Source organism: Cydia pomonella, chromosome 16 (genome assembly GCF_033807575.1).
Source record: "Cydia pomonella isolate Wapato2018A chromosome 16, ilCydPomo1, whole genome shotgun sequence".
NCBI classification, from domain to species: domain Eukaryota; kingdom Metazoa; phylum Arthropoda; class Insecta; order Lepidoptera; family Tortricidae; genus Cydia; species Cydia pomonella.
Genome location: NC_084718.1, coordinates 5,579,631 through 5,598,965, shown reverse-complemented (window position 1 = coordinate 5,598,965; position 19,335 = coordinate 5,579,631). Strand labels below are relative to the sequence as shown.

The window sequence follows — 19,335 nt, the reverse complement described above, 5'->3', positions numbered from 1 at the left end:
GTTAGAAGGTCAGATGGCAGTGAGACAGGGAGAGATAGTGAAGAATGCGGCAAAATAATCATTAATTGTGTTGTTAGACTAGCTTTTTTTGTTAATATGAAAATTGACGCAACAGCAAGCTCAAAGCCCCCTATGAGCCAGAGCCTGTTAGGTGCAGGCTTAATTGGCTCATCCGAGGGAAGCGGAGCTTCGGCGACTAGCTGGTTGCGTCTGCTTATCAACTTCTTCCAATTCACTTTTACATCAACTCCTTATAAATTTGTAAATTAAGGTCAACTTTGTAAGAACTAATACCTGTGCCATACTATAAATTGGACGATATGCCTAATTAATTGTTATTAATGTTGAATTTTTAATGGCGTATAATATAAGACAGCGGTCGTATAATGACTGAGAAATTTGGATTTTTCTGTTTGAATAAACAGCAAACTGGAGACATTGAGATTAATTATAAACTTATTATTTTAGGTGTTATCAAGAAAAAAGGTCTTAACAGATTTATAAATAGGCATTGGCAGAAAAACAGGCGTCCGACCACGCATAATGGAGGATTCTATTTCTTTTATCATGTAGCTATATCTATATGACCTCTGCCGCCGACTTTTTCACCCGTTGGCGCCTGTGCCCAAATCCTTCTAAGACCGAAGTTTGCTGTTTCCACCTGTCCAATAAGCTGGCACATAAGACCCTCAGAGTTAGATTCCGGGGTACAGCCTTACAACATAACTATTCCCCAAAGTATCTCGGTGTTACACTGGACAGAAGCCTGACATACCGATTGCACATAGAGAAGCTAAAAAGTAAAATAAGGACCAGGATATTTTAATTACGATACATAAATAACTACTAAAACATGTTTTCTGCAAGAAATTAGTTATCTTATTATATTATAAAATATTTATTATCCATCTGTGATGTTTATTTCTTGTGAAGATATCGAAGTTTCGCTGTGTAGCACTTATCGATATATAATATGATCAAAATCGACCCGTCCACATCCCTAAAAATCCACACATACACATTTTTACGCACATATACAAAGCAGTATAACCACCAAAATGGCTACGGCTTGAGTATTCAAATTTGTATTGAGAAAAGGCAACTATATCCTGTCTTTATTTGCCTCTCTATCGCTCGAATATGCAATACGCATGCACTCTTCGTCAAAATCGGTTTCAAACTTTTTCGACTGAGTACGCGCAATAAACGCCTAGTAGTAGTATTTAAATGTTTACCGTATTCATTTAAAGCATCGTAGGACAATGCCGCTATGTAAACTGTAAGGTGGGTCTTAAATTAGTGTGAGTTATTTTGGCACCGGACTCAACCTTCACGTTACAATATTTAAAGTATTGCGCTGTCATAGTAACGAAAATGATAAACACGTCAATCGGAGTAAACAAGTAACTAAATGATGCAAACAAGAAAATATTGCAAAATAGGTACATATATATGTACCGATAATTATTTTGTGTTAAAAATATGAGGCAAATTATACTGCCCGATTATACGGACTACATATTAAAAACGATTATCTTGGAAACAGTCAATAGGTGAACAAAGTTATAGTAAAATTGGTGCATAATTTCAGGGCTTGCCTGGCCCACGCATGATGTACCTACCTACCACGACCACGGCCGTCTCCTATTACTATTTTTTTCTAATTCCCTAACTAGCCAACAATATTTCATGTTCATAGTCTAGAATTTAAAACCTTAGCTACATATTTGTGGCGCTTGGGGTTGAAGTTGAAACCCTGGGGTCCTAGCGTGGGTCTATGAGGAAATGTCAAAACGCCTTTTAAAGGTTTCTGGTGACCAGAGGCCTGGCCTATATTTCAATCGGCGGATCAGCATTGTTATCCAAAGGGGCAGCAGCCTTCTGGACACACCACCGACCGACCAGAATTTATTTATAAGTTTTTATCTTAAGTGTTTTTATGATATTTTATATATAAACTTACAGATGTCGAACAACCAGCAAAGTTTTTGAAGAGGTGTAGTTCCTGGTACCAACTGGAAACTGAAACTAATAATCTACACTCAAGAAAATGAAATATAGTCACAGAAAACTTTAATGTTTTATTTTATTAAAGAAAAACGTTAAAAAAATGTGTAAACAGAAATATATATTTTTTAATTCGTAGTTGAATAACATAATATGTATTTAATCTCCTGTACATAGGAATCGTCTTTTTGTAGGTTTATATAAACAGTAAGTACTTAGGTCGATTTAGGCATCAACTCATCACACCAAAATTTTGTTCTAACCGGTCACACCGCCAAAAGCTGTATTATTTGTTTCAACCCGTCACAAGTAGATTTAGTTCTATTAGGACACATCGTAATTTTGTAGCTATTGGTCAAACTGCAAATCAGTACCCCTAGTGTAAATTTAGTCGATAGCGAAACGTGACGTACGCGTTTGCGTTAAGTCTCATTTTGTATGGGTTTTTGAACAGCGCGCCAAGCGGGACGTTTTGGAAAGTCAAAAATCTCATACAAAATGACACTTAACGCAAACGCGTACGTCACGTTTCGCTGTCGAAAATATTTACACTAGGGGTACTGTTCCTATTCGTCATCCCGTCAAACTGTTCTAACTAGTCACAAGGAGGATACCTAAACAAATTTCACTACCCGCCAAACGTGTAATATAGACCATACAGTAGGTCTTAATGGTGATGGCGACTGTACAATGGGGTTGCGTATACATACAAAGAGCATTCAAATAGTTGGTGATAGACCAAGTGACCGAGTTACTAACAGTTATATTATATCTTTTTTATAAATAATGTAATAGCGTAATTTTTGGAAAAATAATAAAGGATTCATGAACCATCTCGTAATTTTTAAAAAACGGACTTTAAATCATATGCCTGAAAGATGTGTTAAGGTATACTTACAACTTGGATCGTGAACGTGGTTTAGAAGCAACTGGGTGCGGAGTAAATTGCTTGAATTTTTTTAGAATTTTGAGCGTTTCTAGGAGAATATGTGGAGCGAGCATTATTCGACGTGTAGGTGTGGGTTCAACAAAAAGATCGCATGTCAATAGTGCTTTATTGTCGTTAAAATTCAATTAATAATCGCCTTTATCGACCATCAACTGTGTGGTCACTTTTTAATTGATTGACATTGTCAGGTATAGTTTCACTACTCGCCGCCGCATTATTCATAGCGCATTACTTATCCTATCGGATACAAGATGTCGCTGATTCTTGTAAAGTTATGTTTTAAAAAAAAGACGCCTTACTCTATGCCATATATTGTATGAAAGGAAGGGTATTCCCTGTCGTACGTCAAAAAATCCAAGATGGTGCCCAAGCCCATGGACAAAAAAGTCTAGCAATAAAATCAACACTTGTCAAAATTTGACATTAGCAATCCACAGTCAGGTGACAATCAAATCAAACCGATCCACTTCGAGTTCAGAGCCATTACAAACTGTATAGTAGTAATAAACAAAGTTGATTTTAGTTTGATTATTTTTTCTATGAATGAGTTTTGATTGTTCCAAATGATAATATCCACAGTTGATAGAATCAACACTTGATACAATCAACATGCGATAGAATCAAGTGTTGATTTGATGTGGACGCGAAATTTGACAGTTGTGCATCTCGAATAAGGCCCCTTATTTACCACACCAACGCGAAACTACTTATTGTAAAATATTACAAGTCCAAATTAATATTATTAAAATTTTGTAATCCAAAATCATCACTTAATCAAGCGCTGGTGGCCTAGCGGTAAGAGCGTGCGACTTGCAATCCGGAGGTCGCGGGTTCAAACCCCGGCTCGTACCAATGAGTTTTTCGGAACTTATGTACGAAATATCATTTGATATTTACCAGTCGCTTTTCGGTGAAGGAAAACATCGTGAGGAAACCGGACTAATCCCAACAAGGCCTAGTTTATCCTCTGGGTTGGAAGGTCTGATGGCAGTCGCTTTCGTAAAAACTAGTGCCTACGCCAAATCTTGGGATTAGTTGTCAAGCGGACCCCAGGCTCCCATGAGCCGTGGCAAATGCCGGGACAACGCGAGGAAGAAGAAGAGAGAAAATCATCACTTAAAAATCAATTCCACCGCCCAATATGGACTACTCAAAATGTACATGAAATCACTTTGAAGAAAGAATAAAGAGAGCCTTTACGAGCTGATATGGTAAAAAATTGTGTGATGTTTCGGAAGACTTTCTCTGATCAAATCGGGGAAATCCTGAAGAAAGGCCAGGTCAAGAGCACCCTAAACCGACGATTGTGTATGAGGAATGTCATGAAAGTGAAGGAAGCGAAAGAGGTATGTCAGGATCGTAGCATGTGGAAATCCGTGGTCTCTGCCTACCCCTCCGGGAAATAGGCGTGATTATATGTATATATGTATGTATGTATGTTGTATGTATTTTACGCTAGGTATAATAATATTGCATATTACAAAATAGGTATACAAGTGATACTGAAATGTTAAATACATATTACGATAAGACGGTGGCAACCTCGAAAAGCTCGAAAAGCGAAAGGCCTGGATGCGGACGCAGTCTAATACGTTGGTCTGACCAGATCCACATTGCTCTTGACTCCACAGTTCGCATGGCTCTCCACACCGCCAGAGACAGAAGCAGAAAGTGATATAGAAGGGAGGTCACGACCTTCAAAATTGAGGAATACGATGCAAGGAGGATTACGATTTACGACTCTACGAACCTCAGATTTTTTTTAATGATAAGAAAAAAAATGTTCAGCAAATAAATATATAATTGATTCAACAATATTACGCTCCAAAATTTTTGACTAAGTATATCATTCATCCTGTGTATGGTACGCTCGTGCGCGAAAGTGGGTAATAAAGTCATGCGCACGATAAGCTTTATCTGTCGCGTAAATTTGTCAGGCATCTGTCACACTAACGCGCGGCGTTGTGTACGAGGATACGTACACAGCAACAATATTATTGACCTTTGGTGATTCTTATGTATATGAAAATAAGGTTTACAAGTACTCGAGACGAGGACGACTAGGTACAAGAATATGGCCGGTGATAAATAACTTTTAGGATGCCTAGAGTATTTAACATGTTAGGTACCTACGATTCTTTTGAAAATTCTATTCCGGTTGAGGGTTAACAATAGTTGCAATACAATATAAAATACTTTGTTGCAATTTATATAAGCCATCTTATCCGTTGTATAAGCCATTGAGATTCAATGGAAAATCTAAAATATCTATATCAAATTTTGTTAATAGTTATTTGTTTTACAAGGGGGCGAAGTTGTTGTTTAACCGCTTGCGCTAATATTGATACCCGAGCAAGCAAAAGATTCCAAAATTGAACCGCGAGGGTAGCGAGTGGTTCGAAAAGTTGAATCTTGAGCGTTGCAAGGGTTTCAAGGCACGATGGTTAAACAAATTTTTCCACCAAGTGAAACACAAAAAAATGTGCCACACCAACGCAAGGAAAATAATAACTGTAAAATATCAAACAAAACCAAACCAAATCAAATCCAAATGAACGTTATTATATATTTATCATTCAAAATCATCATCTAAAAGTCAATCCTACCAGCCAACATAAGAAAAAAACTCAAAATTTGTATCAGACTACTTTACCACACATGTGGATAAAATGCAACTTTCTCATCAATTTCCAAACAATCAAGACAGCCTTTACCAACTTTACTGGTGTGGTGAAAACACGTGAAAAATATATTCCATATTGTCAATATCCACAGAGAAAAATGGGGACTAGTAAGATTATATATATAGGGAGAAGCAATCGTGCACATTCCTTTTAAATAAATTTTGTAGGCTTTCAATTTGACGTAGCATCCTTCCAGAGCACACAGCAACTTTACTGAAGTACCTGTATGTCATATTTGCGTACAAACATTTCTGTCGAATTTTGTGGCGAGATGAAGTAACACGTGCAAAAGATTATTCATACACTAATTAAAAAAAACTCATACTCATACCCATTTTGACGCAAATGTGAAAATTCTGGTCGTTGTAATTTTTTTGGTCTTCAAAAAATGTGACCGAGTGGAACTTTTTGTATGAGATGAAATTATTTTTTTACTTTTTTCTCATTTAAAATATAATCTACAGCTAGAAACACATGCGATAGCACTTGACATTTTTATTTATTAAATAGAATACACGCGTGACAGAGTGCAGGTCAGAAACAAGACAACAAAAATGACCCAAACATATCACACATGGAATTGTCTTTAAACGAAATTTGCACATTGTGCATTATGCCAGGTTTTTAACTGAGGGATAAGTTACTGAAAAGCTACTCCATTACTGTATGCTCTAAGCATCCTTCGTATCCATTGTCACCATACTGTCCGGCCATAACAATATTTCCACGCAACGATCCCGGTATCGCACACAACATACATGCGCGCGCGTCGTAAACGCTGATATGGCGGCCATAAAGCTAAAGTAAACTCGCTGGACTTTTGTGTGCTTTCTATTCTATATTTTATATGACAATCTGTCTTTGCATAGCTTAGAAATGAATAAAGCAACAAACTAGAATAGTTATTCGTAACTATAGAAATCGGACTAGGGTTCAAAAATGACCCCACTGCTGAGCCCCCTACTATACCAATAGGGGGGAAACTGCAGCGTTCAGGCAGTGTACACCGATGGTTCAGGTGTTCTCGGCTCCGGTCAGCTCAGCATTGCTGCGAACAATTAAGGTTGGCACAACTTGACATTCCTTTGCGTGCACAACCACAGATAAGATAATGACTTGACTTTTGACAACCTTAAATAGCAGGAAGGAGAGTGTCATACATTAGAAAGGGACAAAATAGTTCGTCCCTGGGTTGCTGTCAAACTTCGGCTTTACAAGAAGTTTCCTTTCTGAATATCATAATGAACACAAAGACTGATTGGTGACTGTCGGCGACATCACGCCTACAAACTTTGTTTTATGTGGGAATTCGACGTTAGGGAATACCATCCTTGTTTATTGACAAATGCATCTTGCAAGAGTGAGCAAGCAAGGCATAGTTTTAACGGTTTTATTTTAGGCGCGAAATACGGCGTCGCACAGAGGCCGGGAGACGGTCTTTGCCACTCAACGGCTTGTTATGACGGTATCGTCTCCCGGTTCGCCGCCAATTAGGAGAGTATCCGGCTCCCGGCCTCTGCCACGTAAGAAATATTTAAAAAAATGACCACGCCATTTCTCATACCGTTCAACCGGAGGCGCTGCCACCCGAAGGGCTAGAAGCACTCACCCAGGTCTTGACAAAATGCAGATGTTATGCACCTACACCCCAGGCCAAAAGTATGGAAGAAGCTTAAGTATGTGACAATAAAAAAAAAACACTGCGATAGATTTTCATACTATTATTATACTCATTGAAAATTTGATTTTGTACGGCAATTAAAAAGGGCTGTAAGAATATGTAATAATTTGTCTAGCTCTCTATTTTTTGTCTTTTGTACAAAACATTAGGATGTTTTAATAATAAGGCTGCATTCTTACAATAATTATCGAACTTACTCATAAAATTTCGTTTTCAGAAATTTCAGAAAATCCAGACTTACGAAACCATTTTTAGTTCAAGTTGAAACAAACTAGATCCTGATCTCGGTAAAATACATCAACGGTAAGGGTGGGTTTCGAATAACTTTTGAGTTTATTCCCCTGGGCATTAGACATAAGCATACATAAACCCCAGTCTTTAAGAGCATGTTCAGTTATAAATTACAGCCAAATCCAGTATAAAATCGATATCTATCACTATCGATCCACATAAACGCGCTAAGCTCTCAATCGTGGCCGTGTAGTCGATACAAAATGGACGTGTAAGTAAATACGGCCGCGACACTACCGTATCGAGTTACTGATTTAGTGTGCGATGTCGCCACAACGTGTCCGACGACGGCTGGTACCGGGCAGGACATGTAGCGGTTACTATCGGTCCCAATGCAACTATATGATAGGTGGATATTAAAAACTATTGATAGTTTTATAGCCTTTAGAGCTTCTACCATAATATCACTGCAAATACCTAAGTAACAGATTTTTTTTTCAGGTAAGTCTTACGTAGTTTGAAAGTAAATATATACGGCCGGGACAGTACCGTATCGATTTAGTGTCCAGTGTCGCCACAACGTGTCCGACGAGGGCTGCTACCGGGCAGAACATGTAGCAGTTGCTATCGTCCCGATGCAACTATATGATAGGTGGATATTAAAAGCTATTGATTGTTTTATAGCCTTTAGAGTTTCTACCATAATATCGCTGCAAAAAATAAATTCAAAATCAACATTGCTTATGCGAACTGCCAAGGAGTTGAATGCCCTGCCCGGGTCTGTGTTTCCGCGTGAGTACAATCTGGATCTCTTCAAGGCTAGAGTAAATAGGTACATATCTCATAGATAAGCGTGCTCCACCGTAGACCGCATCATCACTTACCATCAGGTGAGGTCTTGGTCAAACGGACTATCTTTATAAACAAGAAAAAAATCCTATGTAGCAAAGCAACAGTAGTGTAGTCTTCTGTATTTTGTAAGTAAATTCGGCCGAAACACTACCGCATCGAGTTACTAAGTGTCCAACACGGTCTGGTTCCAGGCAGCATATGTAGAGATGCATATTGGTTGCACCGCTGAGATACGCCGCAGAGCTGGCAGAGTGTTATGGCAAATCTCACGTGGGGCCCGTATGGGATGGTCGAGCGCTGTAGCGCTGTAAAGAGGATGGCTGGCAGCAGTCTGCACCGTGCAGCCCACGCTCCACGCGGCTTATAACCACACAAAGAGACAAATCACATGTGGTCGCGATCCTCAATAATGAGGGAACGAGAACTGTTAATGTCATCACCCTCAACATCGATGCCTCTACAACATTGAAAATAATGCCCTTCATATTGATATAGTTTTTTGTATGAAATGGCAACATGTGATATGATACTGTCATATATTAATATTTTGCGTCTGAATTAGCTTTGTAAATATGTAAACATAATAGGTCGTTTGTCTAGTAACAATAAGGTGAAAAATAATAGCGAATTCGACAAAGTACTCGTAATGCCAACAATGGGTATTTTAATGTTTAAAAATCCAGAAACATAAGTAGATCGAGAATCGCCCGCGCTTGTAAGTTATAACTAATCCCGTGTAAAACACCCGCGAAAGTGTTGTAGGAAACGCCGAACATTACATGTGATAGTTTGCAGCTACAGGATTTTTAGCACGACAGTTAGCCCGGATCGGTTGGCCGTGAGAACAAAGGCGATTTTGTTAACGCAAAAACGCGATAAACAGCGAACTAGGCTTTCGATAGTTCCATTCTGTGATGGATTTTGCAATTTAATACATACTCTAACAAAAAATGTTGACGAGATTTTTGCCTTTTGTATGGACGGTGGGCCGACTTGGTCGACCTGCCCGATGAAAAAAAAAATTGCGCCTAAAATTTTTTTTTATCAGAACACGATACGGGATATGCCATTAAACAGATCCCCACTATTTTTGTTACACCGTGTATAGTCCGAACGAGTTTTGTAAGTAACAGTACTGTACGAGTATACTCATCCCTCTTTTTGGGGCTAATAATACTAGCATATGAAAAATATAGTAGGTCTTTTATTCTCTCTTCACCGTGCTTTTTTATTTCCGTTAATTTCAAGGGTGCATTCCTGAGCTTAAAATTACCTATGACATTTAGTTTGCTTAAACTTACTTACTCATGCCCCGAAGTTAACGGAATTCAGTAAAAACACGGCGTATAGATGGTTTATTGCATAGTGTGTATTTTTAATATTTTAGAGTTCCCTAATGTAAGGTTTTGCTTACCAATATACAATCATAATAGAAACATGATACTTATATTAAAGAAAACAATGCTGTTTCAATACTCTTTCCCCGGGGTGTACGACAAAAACGTGTCAAGCCTCGCACGTGGGTGTCCAGTCCATATCGGCCTAATTCACTTGTAATAATTCGGTTTAATTCGCGTCTAAATCCAATCGCGACAATGCCACAGTATCTCACGGTAATGTGTGCACTGACAACGCTGCGTGGTGCGCGAGCGCAAGCAGTTTTGATACTTTTGCGCAGATCCGCCTCCACTATGTCGCCAGCGACACCTGGGGTATCCGACAGGACGTTCTCATACTAGGCGGCCCAGGTACGCTCTTTTCTACATTCCGTTGACTTATACCTTTAAACGAGCAATTCTCGTATATTTATATATTTTAAGGATTTCGGAAACAGCTCTAACGATTTCGATGAAGTTTGCTATATGATGGTTTTTGGGGACGAAAAACCGATCTAGCTAGGTCTTATCTTTGGGAGTCTCTTATAACGCGGAGTTTTTCGAGCAAAGCTCGGTCTCCCAGATATTTCATCCCTTATCTCAAGATGGCCCAACAAACGGAGTCTGTGAGCTTTAGTCTCCCATCTCCCCATGATGTTAGGTCTTCGTTTGGGGCTCAGTATGGTACAGAGGATTTCATAGGCACTGGGAAGGTCTCACAACAAGCCAACCTTTTACAGAATCAACCAAACAGACTGCCTATAAGTATACTGTGTTTTTATTGAATTCCGTTAACGTTTCAGGAAACTAAATAGCATACCTAGTTAACAAAAAAAAGTTACATAATATAGCGTTGCAGGGGCAATACAATTAAAATCAACCAAACAATTGAAAACTGTGAACAATGACATTTCGAACATCGATCGTCCGAGATAGTACTAGTTTACGTTTAGTAGCAAATTTATAAAGTCGTACTTAACACTAATCAATACATAACAGGCCCCAAGGCAAGTGTACACGCTTGTAGGGGCCTTATCAGATAAAAATAATTTATTGATTATCTCCGAAATGGAGTTTATTAGAATACCAGTGTCTTTGAGAAATTAAACTAATTTAAGATCAGGAAAGCACCCTTGAAATGAACGGAAATCAAAAAAACACGGTGAACTCGTACACTACAAATCACAATTAAAGCAGAAATTAAGAGTCAATTTTTATATCGGCCTTGCGACAGGGTTCTTTGTGTCTACAAAACGTTGCTATCTAATCTAACTGAAATTGTTCCTAGCTAAATGTTGCTTCTCCATTTTCTTCATCCGAATCTCTGCTAACATCCATATTTATTAGATATTATTTCGATTACCAAGTACCAAGATGGTTCCATGCTCACTTCGCCTACAGTTTCGGCGACACTACTTCAAAGTAAGTGCGTCATTGCGCCGATATACGACGCGACGCGACATGTCGCCCGATTATACTAATGCACGATGCGTTTAATTCACTTATTATGGCCCGGCCTCGTGTAATAGCGATTTGATGGTAATTGCGATCGAATTGAACTGTGTGGTCTGACGTTGTTAAATAAGCAATTTTACTTTTATGTTAAATTTCAATTTATTTATTTTAAAGATAACAATGGTTAGTAACAATTAAGATTAAAAACTAAATGTACAAAAACAGAAAGCGATACAGCATTTATTACAAGTATAACAATAACAATCACCTAGTAGCGAACATGACAGAGTCAATATGCAGCATTTTTTTATTAAATGTGTTCATAGTAAATGTAAATTCCGTTAAGAGGCCGTTATGGATTATAGTCGGAAAAATTTCAAATTGATAGATTTAGTCGATTAAATTATACACCTTTTGTTAACTATTATAAATAACAAGTACTGGTTTCTATTAGCACGTCTTGTTATCTTTCATTTAAGTAATATTTTTTTAATATTTGAAGTAGTGAAAATGAAAGTTAGATGAAATCAATTTTCTCCAGAAATTACTTCAAAACAAGTCACAATTTCTCTGAAAATCGATTTAATTTCAACGTAATTTAGATACTTAAACAATCTACCACATTTTCTGAAACTGTTCTTATACATAATTTTTTTATACTTTACCACCATAATTTTTTTATGTATTTTTAAAAACTGACCCTTCTCTTCACATATTACCCCAAGATGAGAAGACGTGCTAATAGAAACCAATACCTATTATTTAGATATTACGTAATAAAAGGTGTATTCAATCATCAAATTTATTGGATCAAATATTAAATTTAAAAATGTATTGGTTTGAATTTACAATACACTCACTAAAACCTTCATGGAGGTCCTGTCGGCACGGCTGGTCGACGCCACTGGAGACCATAGGGCTGGCGCTTACCTCTCCCAGCGTACATCCCTGGCAATACAGAGGAGAGGTAACGCGGCCAGCGTTATGGGATCTATGCCGCAGGCGGAGGATTTAGAAGGGGCATTATTTTTATAACTAATTTGTTAATAAAATTAGTATATCTTTTAGTTCTAGTTTTATTTAATATTAGTTTAATTTTTCTTGACAAAGTTGAAATAACAACTAAAAGGAAAAGCAAATGTCGTGTCTTACAGGGATCTAAAGAACTTGGCCGAGGACCGCGAAAACTGGCGTCTACTCCACCGACTATATATATTTATTTTTAAGTAGTTTAATTTTATGGGTAGTTTAGTTTTAATTTTATATCCATTATTTATATTGTTATTGTAAATAAAGAATATTGACTACACTTTTTGTTTTGTCTGGCAAGCTAGCTTCGCGTTCGCTTTGCGTTGCTTCTGCTTACATTAAATATACACGGTAAGCTCAATAAGACTTGTGTTGTGAGTACCTAAACAACGATATTTATAATTTATAAATATACTCAAATGCAAATAACAGACCCATGACTCAGGAAAAAATATCCGTGTTCATCACTCAAATAAATACCGGGATTCGAACCCAGGACCATCAGCTTCATAAGTAGGGTCATTACCGACTAGGCCAGACCGGTCATCGATATCTTTCTAATTATATAAATATTAAAACACATTACACTTGTTTTTCTGAATCCCAAAATAAAGTTAAATTAATAACTCTTAACTCTTTGAGCGCAACTCTAAGAAATATTAATATTTTTTCCTTAGAATTAATAATATAGGTACAAACGAGTCGAAAGAAAATAACGAAGCAAGAAAATAATTTTGCAATCATTTGATCCAATTAAGGGATTATTGTAATATTTATTTGTTGTTGAACGTGAAAAGTATTACGTTTCTGAGAATCCTTCAGAATACCCTCAATAAGATTAGGTAAATATAATATTGTTGCAGCCTTTGTTGGTCTACCGCGAAACAAGAAAATCTATATTTCGTTATCTAACCTCTCTATCAATCTTGCATATTCGAGCGATAAAACGGCAGATACATTTACGATTTTTGCGTTTCCTGGTAGGCCCTTTATTTTGTTTACAAGCCTTGATGCATCAATGTCATATTTTATTATATGTGGAAACTTGTCAAAAAACAGTTTAAGGCATAGTATGTATAAGTTAGTGTATGGTTTACGATAGGTACTAGTGCTGCACTCTGGCGGCAGAACTCTTCTTCCTCGCGTTGTCCCGGCATTTTGCCACGGCTCATGGGAGCCTGGGGTCCGCTTGACAACTAATCCCAAGATTTGGCGTAGACACTAGTTTTTACGAAAGCGACTGCCATCTGACCTTCCAACCCAGAGGGTAAACTAGGCCTTGCTAGGATTAGTCCGGTTTCCTCACGATGTTTTTCCTTCACCGAAAAGCGACTGGTAAATATCAAATGATCTGGCGGCAGAATATTACAGTAATACTCCTTATTCATTAGGGATAAAATCTTAGTGATTGCCACATATTTTAATGACTAGTGTCTTTAGTACCTATATTTATTTGGAAACGAATCTATCCATTTCCAGGTCTTTGCCCCACCATAGAGCTAATAGTATGCAAAAAAAAACAGTAGTCGCCATGACACGTAACTCGGCCCGCGGAGATAACGAGCCGCGCGATTATCGTAAACATCCAACATTACGGCTGCGTAATTTGAGCTTTTACGTCCAAGGAGATGTACGGATATTTGACTATGTGCGACACAGCGCTACAATGTTACACTGCTGGGGCCCTAGCCAATTGACAATAGCTGATAGAAATGATAAAAAAAATTATACTGCGTCGGTGGCAAAAGCATACGACCCGCCTGATGGTAAGCAGTCACCGTTGCCTATGGACGGCTGCAACTCTACTCCAGAAGTGTTACATGCGCGTTGTGACCCTAATGGCTTCTCTACACGATGGGCCGTCTCGTGTAGAGAGAGCTGGCGATAGGATGGCCATGGTGTCGGTTTTTCGTCCACACATCAAAGGTGCGTACGCATCTACACGTGGCCCATTTCATAGTGCGTGCTCCCAATCATCGTGTGGCCATCTCGCTGGTCCAGCACTGGGCCATCATGTAGAGGCGCCATCACCATCGCAGGCTATCATCGTAAAGAGAAGCCATAACACTCCGCACCCTCGTTGAGCTCTGACAACCTTACTTGCCGGCGGGAACACAATACTATGAGTAGGATCTGGTGTTATTTGGCTGCGGTTTTCTGCGGGAACACAATACTATGAGTAGGATCTGGTGTTATTTGGCTGCGGTTTTCTATAAGGTGGGGGACTGACTGTCTGTGATCCCGAAATACTTTGAATCGACTTCAAAGTTTCAAAAAGAGGTTCTCAAGTAGTTTGTATGTTTTTTTTTGTATTAGATGTTAGTTACCTCAGAACTCCAACATTTCTCAACCGATTTGGATTTTTTATAGAACATTCTTACACGGATTGACTAAGTCCCACGGTAACCTCTGGAAGGCTTGTGTTGTGGGTGCTCAGACAACGATATATATAATATACAAATACATAGAAAACATCCATGACTCAGGAACATTAAACAAATAAATGCATTTCTTTACCGAGATTCGAAACCAGGACCATCGGCTTCATAGGTAGGATCACTATCTACTTGGCCAAACCGGTCGTCAAAAGGATGCTGGCAGGACTTGTTGACGCCGGACTAGTTCATATGGTTGCCGTGAATCTACATCGCCTCCTTTTTATTATACCTACTCCATTCCAGATCGGATTAGACAAATGAAAATATCGTTCTTTAAAGTGTAATTTTTTAGGATGCCATTCAATAAGTAACATTTTTCAAATATTATTATTAAGTATTATTTTATTTGATACACTAGCAGCTCTTGGAGCTGATGCGTGTATATCGCAGCACTTGTGTTTATTTAGCACTTTTTAATGTTCTAAAATGTGTATCTAGTCTATTTTTGAAGAGTTCACTGACGGTGCACTAACAACAGTTTCTGGTAGAGAGTTCCACACATTTACTACACGATTTGGCAAGAAGTGTTTCCTAGGGTTGCTAGCACATGGAGGGTTGACTAGTTTTTTAGAGTGTCCTCTCAACCTTACATTCTCGCTTGATATGTATAGGTCTTTAATATTTGGAACATTGTACTGTCCAGACAAGACTTTGTATGTCTCAATAGATAAAATATTTAAATAAAATATCGAAAAAGAAAATGTCCCACCCAATTTATCCACCAACCATTTTAGTTACTTTCGCGTCATAATGTGTAAATAATACAATATTATAAATGTACTTTACAATAAATAAAGAAGGTATTCGTATAAAACACCTAAAAAGGCGGAGGTTAACAACGCTCGATGTCATGGTGCCTAGCCAACGTGCCAATCGTTTACGCTCCGTAGCGAAAGAAACGCAACTGTCTCTGTCGCTCTAATATGTAAGAGTTATAGAGAGAGATGATTACGCTACGCTACAAAGCGTAAAAGATTGGCAAGTTGGCTATGCATCCAGGGGTCATTAATGTCACTGTCTACAATTTTCTTTTGTATTCGTTCACTTTGCATCGAAATCGAAGTTGTTTGCTGTACAACCTCACAGAAAAGGTTTAGAATCTTTGATACTGTGATATTTCAGTCTAATGTTATCCGGAATAAAGTATAAGTAGCTTAAAACTGTGAGAGACAATTGTTGATTTAGGCTCGTTTCGAGATGCTTTATGTTGACAACTTTGAGCATTTCTAGTACGTTAGCACAACGATATACGAGGTAAATAATAAACGTACAATAAATCCAAATCTATATGTAGCATGCACTGTTTCAATACCTACGTTAACCATGGCACTACAAAACAGTGACGCCAAATTAAAAATACAAAACAAAAATACCTCGTCGCGCTGGCAAAACTTTTTAATAGCGTCGCAGCGACCAATCGAAAAAGTATTGTTTAAATTTCGAAGCCGAATACCGAAGTTTCGATCGTTGCGTTGTTCGAAAGTTGAAAAAGGTTGAAAAAAGGTTGAAAATGGAACGGCGCTAATGGGTACTTTGAGTTTTGAGTGCATGCGAGGTGAAAGTTTATTTATTTTGCAAGCCAATTAGTGTTTTGTCAATTTTGATATGATTTGTAAAGGGTGCTTGTGGATTTGTAATTTTGAGGTAAAAATTGGTCGTATGTCGATACTAGAGAGGTACCTACTTAGTTTTTAAAATACCATACCAATTTGTGTTTATTAAAATTGCTTCTCTTTTGTACTTATTAGTTAAAAAAACTGTAGAAAAGGTCTCACACAGACATGTGTGAGAGCTTTTCTATCTGAGAGTCTGAGCCAATAAGGAATTAGGTAGGTACTCAGATAAGTGGCATGCAGTATCCAGTGCCTATTATACATAGGTCACTAGATAAGTTTTGCAATAGACAAATATGAAGCAAACAGGCGGCCTATCACATATACTTTTTTTAAACTATATTTGCATAGACAATGATTGGCTGGAAAAAAAATATTTTCTTTCTATATTTACTTATTAAAAAATCTTAACTTTGTATGAAATGAAAATGTTGTATAAAATATGCGTAAATCGCCAAGCGTAAGAGTGAGCATCGGCGTGGGCATTAGCCTTTTTCATTTTTAAAGTTTAAATCTATTTTTAACAAGTAAATTTAAAAATAAAGTAAATGTTCTCCACACAAACATTGTCTATGGAAATATAGTTTAAAAAAATATGTGTGATAGACCACCTCAATGTTTCATATTTGTCTATTGTGATAGATATTGAGGATATCTTGAACGATCTTTTAGTTTTATTTTGCCAAGTGACAGATAGTTTTGCCGCGGATTTGGTAAAATGTGACTTTGACAGTTAGATTACGACCGAGAGAAAAAACTCAAGCGATTGAATGAAGCATTTGTATTGTTTTAATTGTAAAAAACTCAAAGATAAATAAACTATTGTAAACTAATTCAGTATTTTAGTGAGACATCTAATAATTGCAAAACTTATCTAGTGACCTACGTATCACCCGTTTTGACTATGGAAGGTAGAGGCAAGGAACAGAAACTCCTTAGGCAGAATTGTTGCAAAAGTGTCCAGCTGTCAGCTACAAATAATAGTTCCAAATCTCTCCAGAGCAGCGCTTGAGTAGCTAAGAACCTAGGCGTTAATGATGGAGTGAAGTGTGTTGTCTATGATTCGATTTTTTTCTCAAGGATTCTAGGTATTGTAGCGCCACCTATTTATGGTTTTTTTCGGACACTTTTTGGTATATGGAGATTTTGTTCCTTGCCTTTACCTTCAATAGTTTTGACATTGACAATATATTCACTCACGTCAATGTCAAAACTAGTGGTAGCCGTACGGGTATCGAACTTGCGAAAATACTTATCGCATTTCTGGTGACCTATCTCACTTTGCAAGAGAACAACATTTGCCATCCGAATTTATTACAAAAAGACTACAAAATTTTAATTCAGTACGGACATAACGATCCAATTTTCTATAATATACCTAAACATATATTATTATTTGACAGAGTAAAGCGTTAAAACCCGCGTGATCGCCATTTCTTACGACCTCTCTTAAAAGTGGCATATACATATTTTATTTTATCGCATTTACCTATAGATACATAATACGCTTGCATTATTATATATCCAATATACCATGTTCTATATTGAACAGTACACCGACAATCAAATGACAATGCCTATCATAATTCCAAAATGGCCGTGGGCCGTGATGACACGTTACGCTAGGCGCGTGCGTCTAAATTATACCGCCTAATTATACGAATTATACTAAACACGTGTTATTTGATTGAATCTGCTGATGGATAATCTTGGGGCTGCAAGGAGCGGTAGAGTTTTTATTGTCGAATTTCGATGTCGAAAATATTATGTTATGTTAAAATTACGAATCGTTCTGGTTTAAATGGTACTTTGTTGGTATAAGCCTAAGTTTTATATGTATTTGTAACGTTACAATATTGAATCTGTTTTGAATAAAAGTTGACATAATATGTATTTTTTTTAACTTATAATTTCTATCATTTTGTTACGGACTTTAACATTCAAACTACTTTAAATCTGTGGTAATGAACATATGTATAATAAAAATAATAAATAATTCAGCCTATATACGTCCCACTGCTGGGCACAGCACATACACATAATAAACATATGAACAATAACATAACATATAATGAACATATGTATATTTGAAAATAGTATATATTATATCCAGCTAAATCAGCTTCATTAATTACCAGCAAATCTACAGCATCTTAAGATTCTTAAGCAACTCTAAAATTCTCGAAAGTGTAATAAGTCGAACCGTCTTATTTTTTTGAACGATTATAAGGTGTTATAATAAAACAGTACAAGTGTTATTTTAACCGTCAGACTTCTATGAAATTATGATGTGACTTGCACAGGCTGGGCTATCAAAATCGCTGCCAACTTAGCTTGGTCTGACTATGTCTATTTTACAAGCTTATATTTAAATAATTTGCAATGTTTGTGTTCGTGTCACCTCAAAATATTTGATCGAGCTGAAACTTCACATACATTTATGTAAGTTGGGGGAAAATACGATATTTAAGTACCACCGAGCTGATCTGATGATGGACACTGATACACCAACCCCTACAACCCTATGATATACCAACGTAACCTAATTATGTTTGGATTTTTTAGAATTGGCTCCATGAGTATTAGTTGCATGTTGAAAGAAAAGTATTGTCAGCGATAATAGCTAGTGTCAGAATTGATTTATTTTTAACCATCCCATTTGTTATTTTACAGTACGTAAAAAGTTTGCGACTTTAGCCGACATTATGAAAAGTTCGATAGCGAACTTCGAAAACCCAATAACCCCCCAATGCCGGCACGCGAGCCATGGTAAGTTGATTGTGGCCATCGACATTATAGCGATACAAAAGGTACCGGTACAATACCAGGGTTAATGTATGTAATAATTTCATTTCCTATAACGTTAGGATTTGTTACAATTCACTATCATTTTTAGTCGTAAAGCGTATAATACTCGTATATCTCTTATAGAATAAATCGTATCCAATTTATACGGCTCATACGCTCATTATAACCTTTCCTCTTTCTCAGTTTCCTCTGACACGTTTTATATTAAATAT

The 19,335-nt window shown here is 37.3% G+C and overlaps 1 long non-coding RNA gene across 1 annotated transcript; it reads left to right on the top strand.

Annotated features, from left to right (window-relative positions):
- The first annotated feature begins 513 nt into the window (after positions 1-513).
- On the top strand, positions 514-2,145 carry LOC133526506 (uncharacterized). Its single transcript, XR_009800738.1, has 2 exons — positions 514-1,553; positions 1,966-2,145. It is a non-coding gene; the product is annotated as an uncharacterized LOC133526506 (long non-coding RNA).
- The last annotated feature ends 17,190 nt before the right edge of the window (positions 2,146-19,335 follow it).